We start from the raw sequence: 23567 nt of genomic DNA, 5'->3' as shown, positions 1-23567 counted from the left end.
TATTTGCGCCAGCTTCCTTCAAAATGAGTATTGAGAATACAATCAGCTCTCATTATCATTCTAAATGCAGCCAATCCCCCCAATGACCCAACGGACATTTACTGGGCCCTAGAAAATTGGCGCCTCCATAGGAGCTTGTATGGCCCCCAGAAAATGAAATTTTCCCAGGCCTCACAGCCTCCACCACCGCCTCCTCCACAATTCCACCTTCCAAGGGGACATTATGGGCCACCTAAAAAGTCACAAAAGTTCCAAACTGTGGTTTCACAAAGGTTTTACCGCTGCTGGTCCCAGGAGTGAAGTGGGCTCAATTCACAATATCAGCATGCGTTTTTTCGGATCCGCGTGATTACTCACTTCTTCCTCCTCTCAAAGATCCTCCAGTTATGCAAGCACTAGTGGGATGTTGTATACTCCAAATATTCTTCTTTCCACTACAGCTCCTGTAGGAAAAGCGCACCAATAGTGTAGCACAGTATATGCTTCTCACCTGCACCTTTCCCTATTATACTCACAGGGGCAGGTAGAAATCAGGCACCTCAGACACAGTAAACACCACAAATCCTCTGATGTTCTTATTCCTTAGTAGTTCTATATAACAGAAAATCCTCAATAGTGAAGAGCCGCTATTCTGTAGATAAAACCTTTTTTTATAATACTCACAAATGTAGGTGGACACAAGCAATTATAATAAATAGCAGCCTCTTGCTCCTGCCCGACCCGGGTTTCGCTCCAAAGCTTAATCAGGGGCGTCCATATGGCCCACAGTATAATGTTGATTCGGCATATGGGCAGTCTGCACCCATCACATCTCAACCTGGCCCATCGCAATACTCTGGCCCACTTCCCAACCAGCCCACCCTGGGCCACAGTTTCAGGCCCCACCCTCGCCATCTGGGCATTATACAAATTTGTAAATGTTAACTTTATCTTTATTTTATTTTCAAAACAGTATTATAAAAAAAAAAAGTTTTGTTGGGCCAGCTGTATGGGCGACAGGAAAACACACCATTTATAAGAGAAAATGTCAAAGGCACACTCCACAAACCTTCTGGCTCTACTTAAAAAATTAAAATTGTGCCTCTTGGCATCCAAACCTCGTCGAGGAAAGGGCAGCATGAGGTGGCTTGAAAGGACAAAACCCTTGTCCCCAACAACCACATAAGGCGCTGGTCGGCCAGTTGAGCCAGGAAGGTTTGCTGGCTGTGATACGTCCAGTTGGTTGGACTGAAGCCAGCGACCCATTCTGGAAGCCCTGAAGATGCGATCATCTGCAGTACTTCCATAGGACCCAATATATACTGTAAACCTGTAGTTTGTGTCAGCCGAGGCCAACAAAACTACAGAGAAAAATTGCTTATAATTATTGGGACCCTGAGTTTGGTGGCTTCTTAACCCGTATGTGCTTCCCGTCAAGAGCACCAAAACAATTTGGGGACTGAGCCCTCTCCAAGAAGCCCTGGGCTATATCAAGCCACTGCTGCCTGGTTGGAGGTGGCAGCACTGAAGCCTTCAGTGTCAACCAAATGGGGGCACATGTAGCCGTACCATGTCAGCCATTGTGGAGGTCCCCATTCTAAAAACAAAATGTAACAGCGAAAAATAAGTTCCTGTCGCAAGATATCTGAAATTAAACAAAACAAAAACAAATTAATACACTACTTAGCACAAGTTTAAAAATCTAGTACATTATTTAATGGCAATGTGTCTGGCAAGTTGAAATAAAAATAGCCCATACTCCAAGATTGGAACTTATTACTTTATATCCATACATACTTTAACTCCTTAAGGACACAGCCTTATTTCACCTTAAAGTATAACTGTCATATTTTTATTTTTTGGGGAGTATTAGATTGTGGTGATTAATATTACCTTGGTGACCCTATTTCAACTTTTCACTGTGTATTCAATTAAAAAAGTGACCCCATGTAAGAAACTACACCCCTCAAGGTATTCAAAACTGATTTTACAAACTTTGTTAACTCTTTATATGTTGCTCAAGAGTTATTGGCAAATGAAGATGGAAAATTTGCCCAAAAAAATTAATTCTCAAATTTCATTTTAATCAATTTTTCCAGTAACAAAGCAAGGGTTAACAGCCAAACAAAACACTACATTTATTGCCCCGATTCTGTAGTTTTCAGAAACACCCCATATGTGGCCGTAAACTACTGTACGGGCACTATTTTGGGGGGCATATGACTTTTTGATTGCTTGCTATTACAATTTTTGTGATGTAAGGTGACAAAAAAAACTTTTTTTTGCACCGTATTTATTTTATTTTTTTGACGGTGTTCATCTGAGGGGTTAGTGGGGGTATTTTTATAGAGCAGATACTTACGGACACGGCAATACCTAATATGTTTTTTTTATTTATTTTAGTTTTACTAAATAATATTTTAAAAAAATGTAAATTTTACTTTTAGTGTCTCAAGTCTGAGAACCAGTTTTTTTATCTGATAGTCAGTGGCTAAATTGGGATATCAATTTTGTACTCCATGGAAGTGTGGTACTCCCTGAAGCAACCGTCAATGCAAAGGCCAGGATGATCGAGGCACGTGTCACACTGAGTAGCGGTGTCCTCCCGTATCCCCTCCTGCGACACACTCTGCACTTTTTTGGGGTCCGTCCCTTCTTTACAGTATGGGGGACCACACCTGGAAAGTGTTGGCCAGGGACGATCCAGGCGCCTCCAGTTCCCGAGGTACTCCGGCCTGCTCTTTCCCGGTCAGAAAAGATCAGGTCCTTGAGGATTGCCTCATAGAACTAAAGGAATTTCCCTGTGTTGCCAGCGCTCCGGGACAGCAATCTGCACCAAGTAGACCACAACTTTTTTGTACCATGCTCGGGTTTTGCGCATGGCGTTATATGGCTTGAGGACTTTATCAGAGAGATCAACTCATCCCATATACCGATTGTAGTTGACGATACAATCGGGCTTGAGGACCATTGCCGTGGTAGCTCGCACAGGGACAGGGGTGATGCCGTTACCATGAATTGTGGACAGTACAAGGACATCCCTCTTGTCCTTGTATCTGACCAGCAACAGGTTTTCACTGGTAAGGGCACGGGTCGCACCCCTGGGGATAGGTACCTGGAGAGGGTGGGTAGGAGGCTGTGCTGATTTTTCCGCACGGTCCCACAAGCGGAACTTGGATCTGGCGGCGAGGAACTGAAACAAGGGGATACTAGTATAAAAGTTATCCATGTACAGGTGGTAACCTTTATCTAACAGTGGGTGCAAAAGGTCCCACACAAGTCTCCTGCTAACACTTAGAGTGGGGGGACATTCTGGGGGTTGAATACGGGAATCTCGCCCCTCATACACATGAAACTTGTAAGTGTACCCTGAGGTACTCTCACAAAGTTTGTACAGCTTCACGCCATACCTCACCTGCTTAGAGGGAACATACTGGCAGAAAATGAGTCTCCCCTTGAAAGCAATGAGAGACCCATGAACCGCATCTCCCCTTCCAGGTACATAGTCCTGTACAAATTTGGCCCCAGAGTGATCGATGACTGGTCTGATTTTGTACAGGCGGTCATAGGCAGGATCACCTTGGGGGGGGAAATGCTGCATTATCTGAATAATGCAGGCATTTACGGATGGCCTCAAACCGGGTACGTGTCATGGCCGTACTGTAAAGTGGGGTCTGGTAGAGGACGTCCCCACTCCAGTAATAACTGACACTAGGTTTCTTGACTAGGCCCATGTGCAGCACGAAGCCCCAAAATGTCCTTATCTCGGCTGCACTGACTGAAGTCCAGCCACCGGGCCTAGCCAAAAAGGAGCCCGGGTGTTGAGCAACAAACTGTTGGGCATACAGGTTTGTTTGCTCCACCATTTGATTTACAAAGTGGTCACTGAAAAAAAGACTAAAGTAGTTGTATTCAGTGAAGCCCACTGTGGAAATCTGGATTCCTTTTTGGCCTACAAAATCAGGAATCACGGGCTCAAAATGCTCTGGGGTACACCAGACAAGTTCACTGGCAGGGGGGCTCAGGTGGACTTATCCGGTGGACCGGAAAACTAGTAAGAGCTCCAGAGCTGCTCGTACTAGAGTGGGCCACAGGGTCCCTAGCATGGCGATCTCCTTGCTCCACCTGGCGGCGTCTCCGTCGCCTTGGGGGCTCATCATCATTGCTTGATGAAGGGGAGGACTCGTATGACAAGCTGCAGCACTCCTGGGGGGGTCTAGGGTCACACAGCTGTGCTGTGGACCCCAGACACCCGATTTAGGGTGATGCAATCGCAAACAGTTTTTTTTTTTCTTTTACTAACTTTCCCTTTATATACCTGCCTACCCTAACCTGTCCCTAACCTTTCCCTAAATACCCGATTGCACAGATGGGGTGTGCTGGGCACAGATGGGGTGCTGGGCATAGATGGAGTGATGTCTGGACAGATGGGGGTGCTGGCTGAGATCCGACAACGCGCTCCTCTAATTTGAACCTCCTGCCCCTGCAGCCGACCAATCATAGCCTATCCTGAGAGGTGATGTCACATCACCTCTCAGGATAGCAGGACGGTGATTGGTGGTGTATTATCACACCATCGATCACCATCCTGTTCCGGATCCCCAGAGACCCGAATTACCCGGAAACGCAGCAAACCGCAGGTCTGAATTGACCTGCGGTTTGCTGCGATCGCCTACATGGGGGAGTCACAGGACCCCCCGGCGCATTGTCCCCAGGTGCCCGCTCAATGATTTGAGCAGGCACCGTGTTCCGATCACCGCCCACCGCGCGGTGGTGATCAGAAATACACAGGGCATACAAGTACTCCCTGTGTCCTTAAGTACCAGGACATAGGGACCATTCATGTATGAGCAGGGGTGGACTGACCGGTCGGGCACTTCGGACATGGTCGAAACCATCCAATACATTCCAGAACTGTAAGGGTTACATAGGATCATAAATCAATATAATGCTATGTGACCCCGGCAGTGCTGTGAGTTCTGGCCGGGTACTGCGCTGCGGACTCGCAGCATGGCAAACGCTCGTCTGCAAGGGGCCTAAGTCTCTGTATCGGAAGGTACTGCTATTTAAAGAGATGCAAGTGTCAAGGAAAAGGTTGCAAAACAGCTTGTAGAATGGGGTGGTAAACCTATACTCCCTCTTTCTGGTAAAGAGATTGTAGAACACATTTATTAGTTTACATTGATTCAGATAATGATGCAAGTCAAAAACTTTTTACACCTCACTCCCAAAATTGACAAGTGTAAAAAAAACTTTTAGACAAATTTATTATTAGTTAACTGTGAAAATGTCAAATATTTTAGCACTAAACTATGCTTGTTACAGGCAAAGCTTTTATTTTCTGACTTTGGTTTAGACCTCAGCTGGATACAGCAAAGAAAAGTGCTACATGCAAGATGTAAACCGGTGTGGGTGGTTCACATGCTGAAAACGGGTCAGGAGAGACTAAACTGGAAAAAAAAACATGGGAAAGATGTACATGAGGTAAACAACTACACGAGCATAGCTCTTAAAAACATGGTAATCCTGAAAGCACCTTTAAAAACTTGAGAGCATGTTTTCAGATATTTTTCTTGTATGAACACAGTGAAAAAGTAATTACAGTGACAAAACTATGAAATCTAACATTTATCGATATTTATTTGGTTACAAAGTAAACAAAGGTATGATGATCCCGTAGAGTAGGGGTGCTTAACCTGCAGCCAGGGGGCTATATGCAGCCCACGATACCATTCTGTTACAGCCCCCCAACCATATATACAAAGAAATACATGTTTGCCTCCCTGTGTAGCTATCTTTGTGTTCATAAATGTAGAAGAATGGGGTACCTTGATCCTTGGTTGACATTCCAGAACAGAGATGGTAATATATATGTACTCAGGAGTTGTACTCAGTATGACAACATGGATCTCAGCAAAAAAACATTATTATCTGACAATAGAGTGTCAGATAATATCAAAAGTTGAAGGAAGAAGTTAACAGCAGCATTTCATTAGTTCAAGTATTTTCTAAAATGTCTACAGTTTTTCAATGGATGCTAGATCTTGAGAAACAAATGTGTTAAAGTTGCGACCTTTGTCCACCAACATGCTGCTCACGCTGTATCTAAGAGGTTTACTGAGGGTATGGCCTCACACAAGAACATTGCCAGAAAAATAAAACAAAAATGCTTTTTTTTTTGTGTAGCAAAGCTTAAAAAAAGGTTGTATGTACCCGAAAATTAGCCCACACACAACTCCATCAAGAGAAAACTAAAAAAATGAGTGGTTGTCAGAAAATAGCGGCACTGATAACTCATGCGCTATGAAAACCAAATTGTGCTTTTTCAATTCTGAACCCTGCAGCCTACCCACACAGCTACAGTCAGGTCCATAAATATTGGGACATCGACACAATTCTAACATTTTTGGCTCTATACACCACCACAATGGATTTGAAATGAAACGAACAAGATGTGCTTTAACTGCAGACTGTCAGCTTTAATTTGAGGGTATTTACATCAAAATCAGGTGAACGGTGTAGGAATTACAACAGTTTTCATATGTGCCTCCCACTTGTTAAGGGACCAAACGTAAATGGGACAGAATAATAATCATAAATCAAACTTTCACTATTTAATACTTGGTTGCAAATCCTAAGCAGTCAATTACAGACTGAATTCTGGAACGAATAGACGTCACCAGATGCTGGGTTTCATCCCTGGTGATGCTCTGCCTGGCCTCTACTGCAACTGTCTTCAGTTCCTGCTTGTTCTTGGGGCATTTTCTCTTCAGTTTTGTCTTTAGCAAGTGAAATGCATGTTCAATCGGATACAGGTCAGGTGATTGACTTGGCCATTGCATAACATTCCAATTCTTTCCCTTAAAAAAACTCCTTGGTTGCTTTTGCAGTATGCTTTGGGTCATTGTCCATCTGCACTGTGAAGCGTCCAATGAGTTCTGAAGCATTTGGCTGAATATGAGCAGATAATATTGCCCGAAACACTTCATCCTGTTGCTTTTGTCAGCAGTCACATCATCAATAAATACAAGAGAACAAGTTCCATTGACAGCTATACATGCCCATGCCATGACACTACCACCACCATGCTTCACTGATGAGGTGGTATGCTTAGAATCATGAGCAGTTCCTTTCCTTCTCCATACTGTTCTCTTCCTATCACTCTGGTACAAGTTGATATTGGTCTCATCTGTCCATAGGATGTTGTTCCAGAACTGTGAAGGCTTTTTTAGATGTCGTTTGGCAAACTCTAATCTGGCCTTCCTGTTTTTGAGGCTCAACAATGGTTTACATCTTGTGGTGAACCCTCTGTATTCACTCTGGTGAAGTCTTCTCTTGATTGTTGACTATGACACACATACACCTACCTCCTGGAGAGTGTTCTTGATCTGGCCAACTGTTGTGAAGGGTGTTTTCTTCACCAGGGAAAGAATTCTTTGGTCATCCACCACAGTTGTTTTCCTTGGTCTGCCAGGTATTTTGGTGTTTCTGAGCTTACTGGTGCGTTCCTTCTTTTTAAGAATGTTCCAAACAGTTGTTTTTGCCACACCTAATGTTTTTGCTATCTCTCTGATGGGGTTGTTTTGTTTTTTCAGCCTAATGATGGCTTGCTTCACTGATAATGACAGCTCTTTGGATCTCATCTTGAAAGTTGACAGCAACAGATTCCAAATGAAAATAGCACACTTGAAATTAACTGTGGACCTTTTATCTGCTCATTGTAATTGGGATAATGAGGAAATAACACACACCTGGCCATGGAACAGCTGAAGAGCCAATTGTCCCATTACTTTTGGTCACTTAAGTGGGAGGCACATATGCAAACTGTTGTAATTCCTACACCGCTCACCTGATTTGGATGTAAATACCCTCAAATTAAAGCTGACAGTCTGCAGTTAAAACACATGTTATTTGTTTCATTTCAAATCCATTGTGGTGGTGTATAGAGCCCAAAATTTTAGAATTGTGTCAATGTCTCAAAATTTATGGACCTAACTGTATTTGCATCCACATTTCTGGCATTTCTCTACCCATTAGAATCCGCATAACAATTAAGGGCACCTGATTTGTATCAGATGGAACAAGCTGGGCATAACATATTTGGCACTGACATGCCATATCTGTGTAAAAATAGTGATCTTCAATTTTCATAGTCACCTGCTCATTAATTTCTACAAAATATCTGTAGTGACAAAATTACTGTTGACACAATCACGGAATTCAAAGTGGAATTTGGTCCAAAGCTTAATTGTATCGAAATTTGCATGCAATTTTTTTGCAAATCTGTTTAAATAAAATGGTTGCTGCTCCTGTTAGAAAGTGAAAGTAAGTGTAGAGGAGAATAGCCCTGGAACACAAGATCACCCATAATTCCACGCAGCCAGCCAATCCACAGGTAGCCATCCCCTGTGATGTCACAGCCTTATAAATCCTTCATCCCTTGCGGTCTGCGCCATTGTCCTGTGAGCTGAGCATCGGGAAAGACGTGGCAAGTACTCATGCACTAAAGATAGTGTTGCTGTAAACAGTTTTAAAGAACAATAATGGAGAGGGAGAGTGCAGGGAGAGTGTAAGGAGAGTGCACAGAGAGTGCAGGGAGACTGTTGGGAGAGTGTATCAGCGTGTGTATCATTATGCAGTGTACTATTATATAATTGGGACATACCCTAGGTAAGGTTTATTAGATAGTCTATTTACAAATGCCTATACAGGCGTTGAACCTATCTTGCCCCAGGTGAATATTAATACTTCACTTTTATTATTATTTGAATTAAAAAGCTAAACACGTACTTGATACCTTTATTTTAATTTTACTTAATAAACCGAAAACGGAAAAAAGGTTAAAAATACAGTCACCACTCCACTGTTATATCAAAGATTGGTCAGTGGATCAAGAGGGAGAGAAAGTGCACTATCTCTGACCCCTGTCACTTTACAGGCTATATGCTGTCATCATGCCGCTTGCAGTGCCACTATCAGCTAGACTGAGTTGTGGGAACGGAGAGCCGCCAGCCCACTGTAAACGCAGCACATTAAACATCCCATGTGCTATCTAATTTACATCTATCATATTGATAGTAAACCCTGCGGTCTGTGTTTACTATCAATATGATAGTTGCTGTGCTGAAGTTGGTGGTGAAAGTTTTACGCTGACCAGATGAGGAGGCGGTAGAGGATGAGGAAGCGGAGTAGGAGAAGGAAGCAACAGGAGGCAAAGAGAAGCCCCCCTGCAATCCTCTGTGGTGGAAGGACATGTGCCAAACTGCTATCCGCCTCAGGCCCAGCCGCCACTGCGTTTACCCAGTGTGCTGAGATATAATGTCCCTGACCGTGCTTACTGGTCCACGTATCAGTAGTTAGGTGGACCTTGACACAGATGGTGTTGTGCAGTGCACACCTGATTATGGGAAAAGTAGTGGCGGCTGGGCACAACGTACTGTGGGACAACCACCGCATTAAGGCTTTTAAAACTCTCCATCTCCACTAGACGGAATGACAGCATTTCAAAGGCCAGTAATTTAGAAATGCTGGCATTCAGGGCCAGGGATCGCGGGTGTGTAGGGGGGTACTTCCTCTTCCGCTCCAGTGTTTGGGAGATGGAGAGCTGAACGATTCCATGGGACATTGTGGAGATGCTTGGTGACCCAGGTGATGGTGTTGCTGGTGTTCTGTTTGCGGGGTGGCAGGTGGCGTTGTCACTCCAGAGGTGGATGAAGAGGCCGAGACTGCAGCAGAAGAGAAAGCAGGAGGAGCCAGAGACTTTTCTTGTTTTTTTAGGTGTCTACTCCACTGCAGCTCATGCTTTGCACTTAGATTCCTGGTCATGCAGGTTGTGCTCAGGTTGAGAACGTTTATGCCTCTCTTCAGGCTCTGATTGCACAGCGTTCAAACCACTCGTGTCTTGTCGGCAGCACATTGTCTGAAGAACTGCCACGCCAGGGAACTCCTTGGAGCTGGCTTTGGTGTGCTCGGTCCCTTGCTGCGGTGGGCAGTAGCAGTTGTACTGTCTAGGGGATGACTGCTCTGCTTTTGCACCCTGCTCCCTCTTCTGCTGTGCTGGTGGCTTTGTGTGACCACCGCCTCTTCCTCCGAACTACACAGGTCACTCGCATGACTTTTATTCTATGTGGGGTCAAGGACCTCATCGTCCTCCACATCATCTTTCACCCCTGCCCTCCTTGTCGGTCTGCACACTTTTGAAAGCCCCAGCAGTTGGCACCTGTGTTTTGTCATCATCTGAGACGTGCTGCGGTGGTCATCCCATGTACTCATCTTGAAATATACGTGGTTGGGCATCGGTGCACTCAATCTCTTCCACTTCTGGGGCAGGGCTAGGTGGATGGCTCTGAGAAACCCTGCTAACAGAGTCATCAAAAAGCAGAAGAGACTGCTGCATGACTTAGGGCTCAGACTGCTTGGCTGATTTGCAAGGGGGTGAGGTGAAAGACTGATGGACATTGGCTGCAGGTGCCAACTGTGATCTTTCAGCAGGAGACTGGGTGGGAGCATATGCTGTGAAGATACGAGATGTGCAGCACCTGAAACTACGGATACTGGAAGCCTGTGCTAGCATTTCTCCTGCGGTGTTGCTATCAGTGTGTGAAGAGTGGGAGAAGAGGTTTGCATTGACAATATAACACAATGGGCAGCACATTGAACACATTTTATAAGTGGTCAGAAACTTGTAAATAACTCATGAAAGAATAAAGTTACGTTAAAACCATAGTTTTTCTTGTGAAATTCCCAATAAGTTTTATATGTCACATGACCCTCTTCCTATTGAAAAAACTAAAGTTGGATTCAAAATGGCCAACTTCAAAATGGCCGCCATGGTCACCACCCATCTTGAAAAGTTTCCCCCTCACATATACTAATGTGCCACAAACAGGAAGTTAATATCACCAACCATTCCCATTTTATTAAGGTGTATCCATATAAATGGCCCACCCTGTACTATTGCCTGTACTTGTTCTGGCCTCACCATACGTAGAGCGGCATTAGGCCAGACCAAATACCGCTGAAGGTCCTGTTGCCTACTAGCACCTGAGGAAGATGTTTCACTTGTGTGTGTAGCTGGCACAGATCGACTACGTCCTCTCCTTGTAACAGGAGCTCCACTAGCATCACCACAGAATAGAATTTGTGTTTTTTAATAACAGAATAGAACAGCAGTATCTAACACGTATATCTCACACTAACAGATGCAGACAAAGCCACAAATTTAGTATTTGGCTAAAAAAATTTTTTTTTTTAATAACAGAATAGAACAGCAGTATCTAACGCATGTATCTCACACTGACAGATGCAGCAAAGACTGCAAATTTTGCATTTGGCCTAAAATTGGTGTTTTTTAATAACAGAATAGAACACCAGTATCTAACGCGTGTATCTCACAATTACAGATGCAGCAAAGGCTGCAATATTAAGTACTTTGCCCAAAATGGGTGTTTTTTTAAACCAAAATATTATTGCTGCATTTCAAGCTTGTATCTCACACTGACAGATGCAGACAAGACCACAAATGTAGTGTTTGCCCCAAAATGGGTGCTTTGTTTTTTAAAATAACAGAATAGAACAGCCGGATCCAACACATCTCACACTGACAGATGCAGCAAAGGCTGCAAATTTATTTTTTTGCCCAAAATGGGTGTTTTTTTAATAACAGAACAATATTTTCTAGTGTGTGTATCTCACACTGACAGATGCAGACAAGGCCGCAAATTTAGTATTTGGCCCAAAATGGGTGTATTTTTAAATAACAAAATATAACACCAGTATCTAAAGGGTGTATCTAACAATGACAGATGCAGCAAAGACTGAAATATTAAGTACTTTGCCCAAAATGGGTGTTTCTTTTTAAGCCCAGACTATTATTGCTGTATTTCAAGCTTGTATCTCACACTGACAGATGCAGACAAGGCCGCAAATTTAGTATTTGGCCTAAAATGGGTGTTTTTTTAATAACAGAATCATTTAAAGCAGGTATCTCACACTGACAGAATAGAACAGCAGTATCTAATACATGTATCTCATACTGACAGATGCAGAAAAGGCAGCAAATTTAGTAATTGGCCCAAAATGGGTGTTTTTTTAATAACAAAATAGAACACCAGTATCTAATGCATGCATCTCACAATGACAGATGCAACAAAGGCTGCAGTATTAAGTACTTTGCCCAAAATGGGTGTTTTTTTAACCCAGAATATTATTACTGTATTTCAAGCTTGTATCTCACAGTGACAGATGCAAACAAGGCCTCAAATTACATTTTCTGCCCAAAATAGGTGTTGTTTTAATAACAGATAATGACAGCAATATCTAACGCTTGCATTTCACACTGAAAGTTGCAACAAGGGCTGTAAATTTTTTTATTTTGCCCAAAAAGGGTGTTTTTTTTAATAACAAAATAGAACACCAGTATCTAACACGTGTATCTCACAATGACAGATGCAGCAAAGGCTGCAATAGTAAGTACTTTGCCCAAAATGGGTGTTTTTATAATCCCAGAATATTATTACTGTATTTCAAGCTTGTATCTCACAGTGACAGATGCAAACAAGGCCTCAAATTAAGCTTTTTGCCCAAAATGGGTGTTCTTTAATAACAGAATATGGCAACAATATCTAATGCTTGTATTTCACACTGAAAGGTGCAACAAGGGCTGTAAAATTTTGTAGTTTGCCCAAAAAGCGTGTTTTTAAATAACAAAATAGAACACCAGTATCTAACGCGTGTATCTCACATCGACGGATGCAGCCAAGGCCGCAATATTAAGTACTTTGCCCAAAATGGGTGTTTTTTTAATCCCAGAATATTATTACTGTATTTCAAGCTTGTATCTCACAGTGACAGATGCAAACAAGGCCTCAAATTAAGCTTTTTGCCCAAAATGGGTGTTCTTTTAATAACAGAATATGGCAACAATATCTAATGCTTGTATTTCACACTGAAAGGTGCAACAAGGGCTGTAAAATTTTGTATTTTGCCAAAAAAGGGTGTTTTTTTTCATAACAAAATAGAACACCAGTATCTAACGCGTGTATCTCACATTGACAGATGCAGCCAAGGCCGCAATATTAAGTACTTTGCCCAAAATGGGTGTTTTTTAAATTACAGAATATGACATCAGTATCTAACGCCTTAATTTCACACTGACAGATGCAGCAAGGGCTGTATAATTGTCTATTTTGCCCAAAAAGGGTGTTTTTAAAACCCAGAAAATTGCTGTATTTCTGGCATAAATTGCACACTGACTAATGCTGCAGAGGCCCCAGATGGATTTCAAGCTTGTTTTTAACAATGACAGATGCAGCAAACGCCGCAAAATTAGGATTTTGCCCTAAATGGGTGTGTTTTTTATAACAGAATATGACAGCAGTATATAACGCTTGAATTTTACACTGACAGATGCAACAAGGGCTGTAAATCTAAGTATTTTGCTCCAAAAGGGTGTTTTTTAAAACCCAGAAAATTATTGCTGTATTTCTAGCTTAACAGATTGCCCACCTTTCATAATGTATCGCCCAGTTACCTAACTGCTCCGCTCAGCAACTACAAAGGCATAGAGGGAGCATTAAAGGAAACACAGCCATTTTCAGTGATGGCACATGTAGGAGCCATGAAGAAAAACCACATCACATGCACTGTTTATAGGAGAAGCAACAAGGAGTAAAAGAGTAGAGTAAACAGAATATGAATGAATACATCAGGAGTAGAGACAAACAATATTTCAATGAGGCCAACCCCTCTAAGGCCCCTTCCTCTGTGAGAAGATGTCTAAGCAATAGGTTCTAGTCCACTAGGGACCTGCTGAGGTGTGCTACGTTTGCCAGTGTACCACATTTTTCATAGAGGGGCGGAGGGCCACTTTAGATAATGTTCTTAGGTGTAGCACCATGCCAAGTCTCTTCAAGTAATACAGCAGATCCACATCGATTTTGTAAGAGTGTATGGTTCGGGATTCCCAACACAAAATCTCTTCAATCCTACAAATCTTATTTATCTATTATTCTTGGAATGGGGTTTCTGATGACAGTCAATACAGAGGGATAACAAGTCTGGCTGCCACAAGCAAACATTTAAAGTGAATGACATGAGGTTTTTTTTGTCCCAGACAGGAGTATAGAGAGAAGGGTAATTTTTAGTGGAAAGGGAAAACTAATGTTGTCAATTGAGCTACATCTGTTAAGAATTGTGTTCCACCAAGTATGCAGTTTGCTGCAGACCCACCTGTACGGAGAAATGTTCTCCAACATACTGTAAATATGTGTTGTTTTCAGTTATACAGTATGAGACGGTTTATCAGGTGTATTTCCAGCTATCAAGCTCCAAAGGCGTGTGAGTGGCCAGATGGGAGTAGTAGTTGTCCTACTGACAGTTCTCCGTGTTAAGGTGTGCAGTGATGGGAAACGACGCGCCTTTTTCCCCTTCTGTGCACACTTTGGTTCTTGGGTTCTCTTGCCTGATGACAGCAGGTGCCATTGGTGGTAAAGGTTTTGAGGTGCAAGACAGGGTCATGAAGCCAACGCGTTGCAGTATAACAGTAGTGCAGAAATGATGGGGTCAGGTTAGTGCAACAACTTCTCTGTACTTGACTGCAGCAGTTAATAGATCAGTCAGACAGGCACTGTACAAGTCAAATGCAGTTTTCCCAGCCGGCATATGCAATTCCCAAGGCTGCAAATGAAAGGCTAGTCTCTTGCCCATTTCAATCATTTAACTGACCTAAAATGTCTTTCTCTGGATTTACTTACAGCATCCTTTAGTGGATCCTTTCTGTTCTGTTTTATATGGTGGTAAGCTAAAAGTTAGTTTTTCTCCCACCACATGCAGAAAGTTATTTTTTTGCCTCAATTACAGATCAGCAAACCCGTGGAAGCTCTGTTTCATCAGGTTTAGCCGAAATTCAGGTCAAAGTTCGGGGGCGGGACCCGAACTTGACCCCAAACCCTATGGAAATCAATGGGTAGCCGAACTTCACGTTGTTATTTTCTGTTATAATGTGGTTTTATTGGAAAATAATAGCATTCTTAAGACAGAATGCAAAAGAATATGGCCATTTAGGGGTGAAACCCCCCCAAAAAAAACAACTCACCTCATCCACTTGATCGTGCTGCAGCAGCCTTTTCTATTTTCAGTCAGCCGGCCCTGCTAAAGGACTTGTGCAATGTGCGCAATAACGTCACCGCGCTCTCCCAAGTGGATGAGGTGAGTTGATTTATATATATTTTTTAACCTATAAATGGACATATTCTTTTGCATTCTGTCTTAAGAATGCTATTATTTTCCGATATAACCATGCTATAATGGAAAATAATATAATTACCCAAACACCGAACCCAAACCCGGACTTCAGTGAAAAAGTTTGGGTCCAGGTACCTGAACTCGCAAGGTTTAGGTATGAACCCTAACTTTGCAGTTTGGGTTCACTCATCCCTAGCCTCAATATAACTGAGTTTACCTTTCTCTGACCAAATGTTTTGCAATCTTCTTGTATGGGGCCACTAAATCTTCTGAAAAAAGTCTCTTTTTTCTAATGACTGGCACATAAATTATCCCTTTTTGCTTTTGTAACCCACAGGTTAGGAAGATGCTCTGGGTTTCTTTTCAACAGTGCTCTCCTAGCTGCACACAGATCTGCAGCTTGCAGTAGACAATATCCAAACACCAAGCTTCACTTCATCCTAGAAAAAAGAATGGTGGTGCCAGCCCTGCCTGGCCACTAGGAACTTATCACTCCATACGTAGCCTATGGAACATATACATGAACATAATGCATGAAATACAGTGACATTCAAACTAGCAAAGCTGTAAAGCTTTACCACCCTACTTACACATTTATAACTGTTCTCCTGAATCCTCAAGCATCTGGAGATTTTATGAGGAGTTATATAAAGGATTTTTAGTTTATTGCTGCTAAGTCTTCCCCTAAGTCTTTCTCCCATAACATAATAAAGGGAGGTAGAGTTAAGGTGTAGAATAAATTGATTTGTCTAAATAGCAGCTGGGTAAAAGTATTTTTTCCAACTACAGTATGAGGGAGAACGAGAAACATATGGGAGTTTACATATATTGATCAGTAAAATTGATAACATTTTGGTATGGGTAACTGTGTTCATCAAAAAATGCATGTATGAATCTGTAGAGGATATTATATGACAAGGTATGCTATTCTGTAGAGTGAATAAAGCACTTGGAGATAAGGGGTTATTTGCCCGACCCCAGAGATAGCTTCCAGGTGTGGGCTGGTCCCACCCCCTCTCTATAGTAGGAATCTGCTAAGTGGAGTTGTGTGTGAGAGCAGAGCAGGTTGCAAGATCTCTAGTTCTGTGGGCCTAGAGCAGTCAGCAATGCGACCGTGTGTGTTCCAGTTCTGAGAGAAAGAACTGCTGGATATAACAGAAGGATTAGCAACCATACAAGGATGAGTACTGAGTATCTGTCAGAGAAGGCAAGGCTTATACTTTAACTATAGACCACTCTGCATTTTAGTTGGGGCAATAAACCTCAGGTCCACCACCATATTAAAAGAACAGACAGACCATCTATTGGAAGACTGCGTAACTACCATAGTGGCAGACTATGAAACTGCTATGGGGCCCAGGGCATGTGGGGGCCCAGGGCAAGAAAGGGCCCAGTCTTAGTTGGGATTATCTCCTCTTCTATTGGAGGCGAAAAAGTGGTTAGAACCATCTACCCTCTAAAGTAACAACTTTCAGCAAATGAAGCAGTGGAATAAATGGCCCAGGGTCATTGAGAAAGGTTTAGGCAGAATCCCTTCTGTCCTGTTTGTGAGTCCTGGTTTGATCCTTGCTATGGGACTCTTACTTCTCTATGTACATCACTGGTGGCAACACGGATATAGAGAAAGAGAAAGGTTGCATCACTGGGCCAAATTGGTAGGATTATGCACATTATCTAGACAGGAACTCAGAGGCGAATACTGTCTACACCCCTTATAGATTGTCTCCTGTTTCTAACCCAACTATTGTTTTAACATGCAAGAATCTTTTATTAAAAAAATATATATATTATGATCATTTTTTATTTTACTTTACTATTAAGGGATCAAATAACTTCATACAAAGCTATAATGACCACAAACTGATAGTAAAGATGGTAGGAAGCCATTTGGCAGCAGTAGCACCGAATCATTACCCATGAATCTAATAATAAATCAATGTGGAAAACTAAAACCAAAAACTGTTATAATAACATGTGTCTGTTGTATCTATAAGTATAGGTATTCATTCTAATCAGAAGAGTCAGGTTGGTCACGAGGACAAGATACATGACACAGGAACGGTAAGAAAAAGAAGAAAGTCACAGGTCTTATAGGAACTATATCTAGCAACAGAAAGTTCCTCTGTGGCTTTTCTTGCTAAGTAACAAGTTCTTTCTCTGCAGTCATATGTTCCTAACAAGTCTTCATGTACAATAATTGGGCTCATGTTTCTCTAGCAATTTCTCATTTACTAGTTCAGATTTTGGTTTTGATTCCTGGGAAGCTTTTCATACAGACCTGTTCAAGAAATCCTTGGAACCCTAAACTTATGTACCACTAAATCATAATAGGAGCAGGAAAGAAATACACCTGACTGTAAGACATTTACTTGTTATCAGCAAGACGAATATTAATTTGACAAACTTTCTAAGTGACTAAACAAGTACTACTATATGAATGTGTAAATTTCCATAACATAATTGCTTTCACGCATAATAATTGGCAGAGTCCACAGAGAACTTACAGCAATTGAAAGATTGATAGAAAACAAAGCCGAACTATGTGGGATTTTGTCAATAATATATTCAGTCCTCTGAAATAACGAGGATGTGCAGCAGAGCAGTTATAGATTAAAATGGGAAAAGTTAGGAGGGGAAAAAGTCAACATGGTCCTGGTTATGTAAAGGGGTAGATAAAGGTTTAATGAATTACTACTTTCTATACCAGTTAGCAAAAAGGTAAGATACTTGTGATAAAGTCATTGAAATATTGCACACGTTAAAGCTTATGCAAATTTTCAATCCTCTGCATGTGGGCTTAGGTATAAGCATCACGTATTGTGAAAAGCAGGATGGCATATTAATCCTAGTTAAAATCGTTCAATAAACTTTTCACATAATTATAGGAATTGTGGTGATTGCTTCACCACTGTAACAGTAATTAGACAGGTTCCTCTACTCATTTGTCACCAGAGATCATTAACATCACACCATCTTGCTGCCATACAAATACACACAATTGAAATCCATAAGACACTAAAATAGTTAATAAATGATAGATGGATAGATAGAGCATGTTACTAGATAATCTCAAGGATGTGCAGAAAACGGGTCTCAAACATTTTAATAAAGACCAATAATAAAAAAAGATCTTTAGCTCATGTTGGCACTATGGGGGCACCTAGGGAGTGGGGGAGCATTATATACAGTATACCTGGCACTACAGGGGGGATTATATACTGCTACTAGATGTGGCACTAAAGGGGGGACATTATCTACTGACAATACAAGGGGGCATTATCCACTGGCGCTACAGGGTGGGGGGCATTATAGGCACTACAGGGGCCTGGATGAGCATTAAATACTGGAATTGGGGAGGTAGATATATATATATATATATATATATATATATATACAGTACAGACAGAAAGTTTGGACACACCTTCTCATTCAAAGAGTTTTCTTTATTTTCATGACTATGAAAATTGTAGATTCACACTGAAGGCATCAAAACTATGAATTAACACATGTGGAATTATATACATAACAAAAAAATGTGAAACAACTGAAAATGTCATATTCTAGGTTCTTCAAAGTAGCCACCTTTTGCTTTGATTACTGCTTTGCACACTCTTGGCATTCTCTTGAAGAGCTTCAAGAGGTAGTCACCTGAAATGGTCTTCCAACAGTATTGAAGGAGTTCCCAGAGATGCTTCACTCTGTGGTCCAGCTCACCCCAAACCATCTCGATTGGATTCAGGTCTGTATAGACCAGAAGTTTGGACACACCTTCTCATTCAAAGAGTTTTCTTTATTTTCATGACTATGAAAATTGTAGATTCACACTGAAGGCATCAAAATTATGAATGAACACATGTGGAATTATATACATAACAAAAAAGTGTGAAACAACTGAAAATATGTCATATTCTAGATTCTTCAAAGTAGCCACCTTTTGCTTTGATTACTGCTTTGCACACTCTTGGCCATCTCTTGATGAGCTTCAAGAGGTAGTCACCTGAAATGGTTTTCACTTCACAGGTGTGCCCTGTCAGGTTTAATAAGTGGGATGTCTTGCCTTATAAATGGGGTTGGGACCATCAGTTGCGTTGTGGAGAAGTCAGGTGGATACACAGCTGATAGTCCTACTGAATAGACTGTTAGAATTTGTATTATGGCAAGAAAAAAGCAGCTAAGTAAAGAAAAACGAGTGGCTATCATTACTTTAAGAAATGAAGGTCAGTCAGTCCGAAAAATTGGGAAAACTTTAAGTGTCCCCAAATGCAGTCACAAAAACCATCAAGCGCTACAAAGAAACTGGCTCACATGCGGACCACCCGAGGAAAGGAAGATCAAGAGTCACCTCTGCTGCGGAGGATAAGTTCATCCGAGTCACCAGCCTCAGAAATCGCAGGTTAACAGCAGCTCATATTAGAGACCAGGTCAATGCCACACAGAGTTCTAGCAGCAGACACATCTCTAGAACAACTGTTAAGAGGAGACTGTGTGAATCAGGCCTTCATGGTAGAATATCTGCTAGGAAACCACTGCTAAGGACAGGCAACAAGCAGAAAAGCCTTTGTTTGGGCTAAAGAACACAAGGAATGGAGGACATTAGACCAGTGGAAATCTGTGCTTTGGTCTGATGAGTCCAAATTTGAGATCTTTGGTTCCAACCACCATGTCTTTGTGCAACGCAGAAAAGGTGAACGGATGGACTCTACATGTCTGGTTCCCACTGTGAAGCATGGAGGAGGAGGTGTGATGGTGTGGGGGTGCTTTGCTGGTGACACTGTTGGGGATTTATTCAAAATTGAAGGCATACTGAACCAGCATGGCTACCACAGCATCTTGCAGCGGCATGCTATTCCATCCGGTTTGCGTTTAGTTGGACCATCATTTATTTTTCAACAGGACAATGACCCCAAACACACCTCCAGGCTGTGTAAGGGCTATTTTACCATGAAGGAGAGTGATGGGGTGCTGCGCCAGATGACCTGGCCTCCACAGTCACCGTACCTGAGCCCAATCGAGATGGTTTGGGGTGAGCTGGACCGCAGAGTGAAGGCAAAAGGGCCAACAAGTGCTAAGCATCTCTGGGAACTCCTTCAAGACTGTTGCAAGACCATTTCAGGTGACTACCTCTTGAAGCTCATCAAGAGAATGCCAAGAGTGTGCAAAGCAGTAATAAAAGCAAAAGGTGGCTACTTTAAAGAACCTAGAATATTACATATTTTCTGTTGTTTCACACTTTTTTTGTTTTGTATATAATTCCACATGTGTTAATTCATAGTTTTGATGCCTTCATTGTGAATCTACAATTTTCATAGTCATGAAAATAAAGAAAACTCTTTGAATGAGAAGGTGTGTCCAAACTTTTGGTCTTTACTGTATATATATATATATATATATATATATATATATACAGTGGGATGCGAAAGTTTGGGCAACCTTGTTAATCGTCATGATTTTCCTGTATAAATCGTTGGTTGTTACGATAAAATATGTCAGTTAAATATATCATATAGGAGACACACACAGTGATATTTGAGAAGTGAAATCAAGTTTATTGGATTAACAGAAAGTGTGCTATAATTGTTTAAACAAAATTAGGCAGGTGCATAAATTTGGGCACTGTTGTCAGTTTATTGATTCCAAAACCTTTAGAACTAATTATTGGAACTCAAATTGGCTTGGTAAGCTCAGTGACCCCTGACCTACATACACAGGTAAATCCAATTATGAGAAAGAGTATTTAAGGGGGTCAATTGTAAGTTTCCCTCCTCTTTTAATTTTCTCTGAAGAGTAGCAACATGGGGGTCTCAAAACAAATCTCAAATGACCTGAAGACAAAGATTGTTCACATCATAGTTTAGGGGAAGGATACAGAAAGCTGTCTCAGATTTCAGATGTCTGTTTCCACAATTAGGAACATATTGAGGAAATGGAAGACCACAGGCTCAGTTCAAGTTAAGGCTCGAAGTGGCAGACCAAGAAAAATCTCGGATAGACAGAAGCGACGAACGGTGAGAACAGTCAGAGTCAACCCACAGACCAGCACCAAGGACCTACAACATCATCTTGCTGCAGATGGAGTCACTGTGCATCGTTCAACCATTCGGCGCACTTTACACAAGGAGATGCTGTATGCGAGAGTGATGCAGAGGAAGCCTTTTCTCCGCCCACAGCAGAAGAATTGCCGCTTGAGGTGGGCTAAAGCACATTTGGACAAGCCAGCTTCATTTTGGAATTAGGTGCTGTGGACTGATGAAACTAAAATTGAGTTATTTGGCCATAACAAGGCATTATGCATGGAGGAAAAAGAACACAGCATTCCAAGAAAAACACCTGCTACCTACAGTAAAATATGGTGGTGGTTCCATCATGCTGTGGGGCTGTGTGGCCAGTGCAGGGACTGGGTATCTTGTCAAAGTTGAGGGACGCATGGATTCCACTCAGTATCAGCAGATTCTGGAGACCAATGTCCAGGAATCAGTGACAAAGCTGAAGCTGCGCCGGGGCTGGATCTTTCAACAAGACAACGACCCTAAACACTGCTCAAAATCCACTAAGGCATCTATGCCGAGGAACAAGTACAACGTTCTGGAATGGCCATCTCAGTCCCCAGACCTGAATATAATTGAGAATCTGTGGTGTGACTTAAAGAGAGCTGTCCATGCTCGGAAGCCATCAAACCTGAATGAACTAAAGATGTTTTGTAAAGATGAATGGTCCAAAATACCTTCAACCAGAATCCAGACTCTCATTGGAACCTACAGGAAGCGTTTAGAGGCTGTAATTTCTGCAAAAGGAGGCTCTACTAAATATTGATTTCATTTCTTTTTTGTGGTGCCCAAATTTATGCACCTGCCTAATTTTGTTTAAACAATTATAGCACACTTTCTGTAAATCCAATAAACTTCATTTCACTTCTCAAATATCACTGTGAATGTCTCCTATATGATATATTTAACTGACATTTTTTATCGTAACAACCAACGATTTATACAGGAAAATCATGACGATTAACAAGGTTGCCCAAACTTTTGCATCCCACTGTATATACGGTATATTCTGGTATAGAAGAAAAGAGATTTTGTCCAGCTTGTACTTGTGGTAATCCAAGGCTTCTTTATTGAAAATTCAGTATAAAATCCAGGTACAGAAAGCAGAGTCTACATGTTTCGGGCACAATGCAATTTTAGCCCTTACTCATGACTGTTTCAGATACACTGTGAGTTACTTTTGTAGAGAGGAGGGGGAGGGTCTCTCACCTGAGATAATCAGGCTGAAAATTCAGCTGAAAATTCAACCCCTCCCTTCTACAAATGTGTACATAGATAAAAACATGCCAAAAAGACAATTCATATGGTCCATAAAATAATACATATAAGGCTACTTTCACACCAGCGCTTGATCGGATCCGTTCTGAACGGATCCGATCATATCAATGCGGACGGAGGCTCCGTTCAGTACGGATCCGTCTGCATTAATGACTTAGAAACATTTCTAAGTGCGCAAGATGCCTGAGCGGATCCGCTCAGACTCCCAACGCAAAGTCAATGGGGGACGGATCCGCCCGAAGATTGAGCCATATGGTGTCATCCTCAAGCGGATCCGCCCCCACCGACCTACACTGCAAGTCCGAACGGATCCGCTCGCCTCCGCACGGCCAGGCGGACAGCCGAACGCTGCAAGCAGCGCTCAGCTGTCCGCCCGGCCGCGCGGAGGTAAGCGGAGCGGAGGCTGAACGCCGCCAGACCGACGCAGTCCGAGCGGATCCGCTCCATTCAGACTGCATCAGGGCTGGACGGGGGCGTTCGGGTCCGCCCGCGAGCCCCTTCGAACGGAGCTCACGAGCGGACAGCCGAACGCTAGTGTGAAAGGAGCCTAAAGGAAATGGGAAATAGAGGAAGAAAGGAGGAGAAATAAGCCATTGGTTAATACTGCAGAATTAGATCCAGTTTCTTATTTAAACCTTGAGGCTGGCGACTTTCAAGTCGGAAAATCCAGTATGATTCTCTGTTTAAGAGTTTCCTCTTTCTGTCACCACCTCGTGTTGGTTTTTTAACCTTTTCAATGCCTTGTACTGACATATAGGAGACATCACCACCATGTACCATGGCAAAATGGAGACTTGCCGCAGATATGTTGCAGTTCTCATGGTGCGGTATGTCTGATATATGTTTTCTAATGCGTGTTTTTATTGCATTTGTGGTACATCCCACATATTGTAGCCTGCAATCTGTGCATGTTATGCAGTAAATCGCATAGGTGGTATTACAATTTAAAAAGGATTTTATTTTGAAAACTTGGCCGTTAATAGTGGATTCGAAATTTTGACAGATCTTCATATATTTACAACA

Source organism: Bufo gargarizans, chromosome 2 (genome assembly GCF_014858855.1).
Source record: "Bufo gargarizans isolate SCDJY-AF-19 chromosome 2, ASM1485885v1, whole genome shotgun sequence".
In the NCBI taxonomy this organism is placed as follows: Eukaryota; Metazoa; Chordata; class Amphibia; order Anura; family Bufonidae; genus Bufo; species Bufo gargarizans.
Note: the sequence above shows the minus strand (reverse complement) of the source record.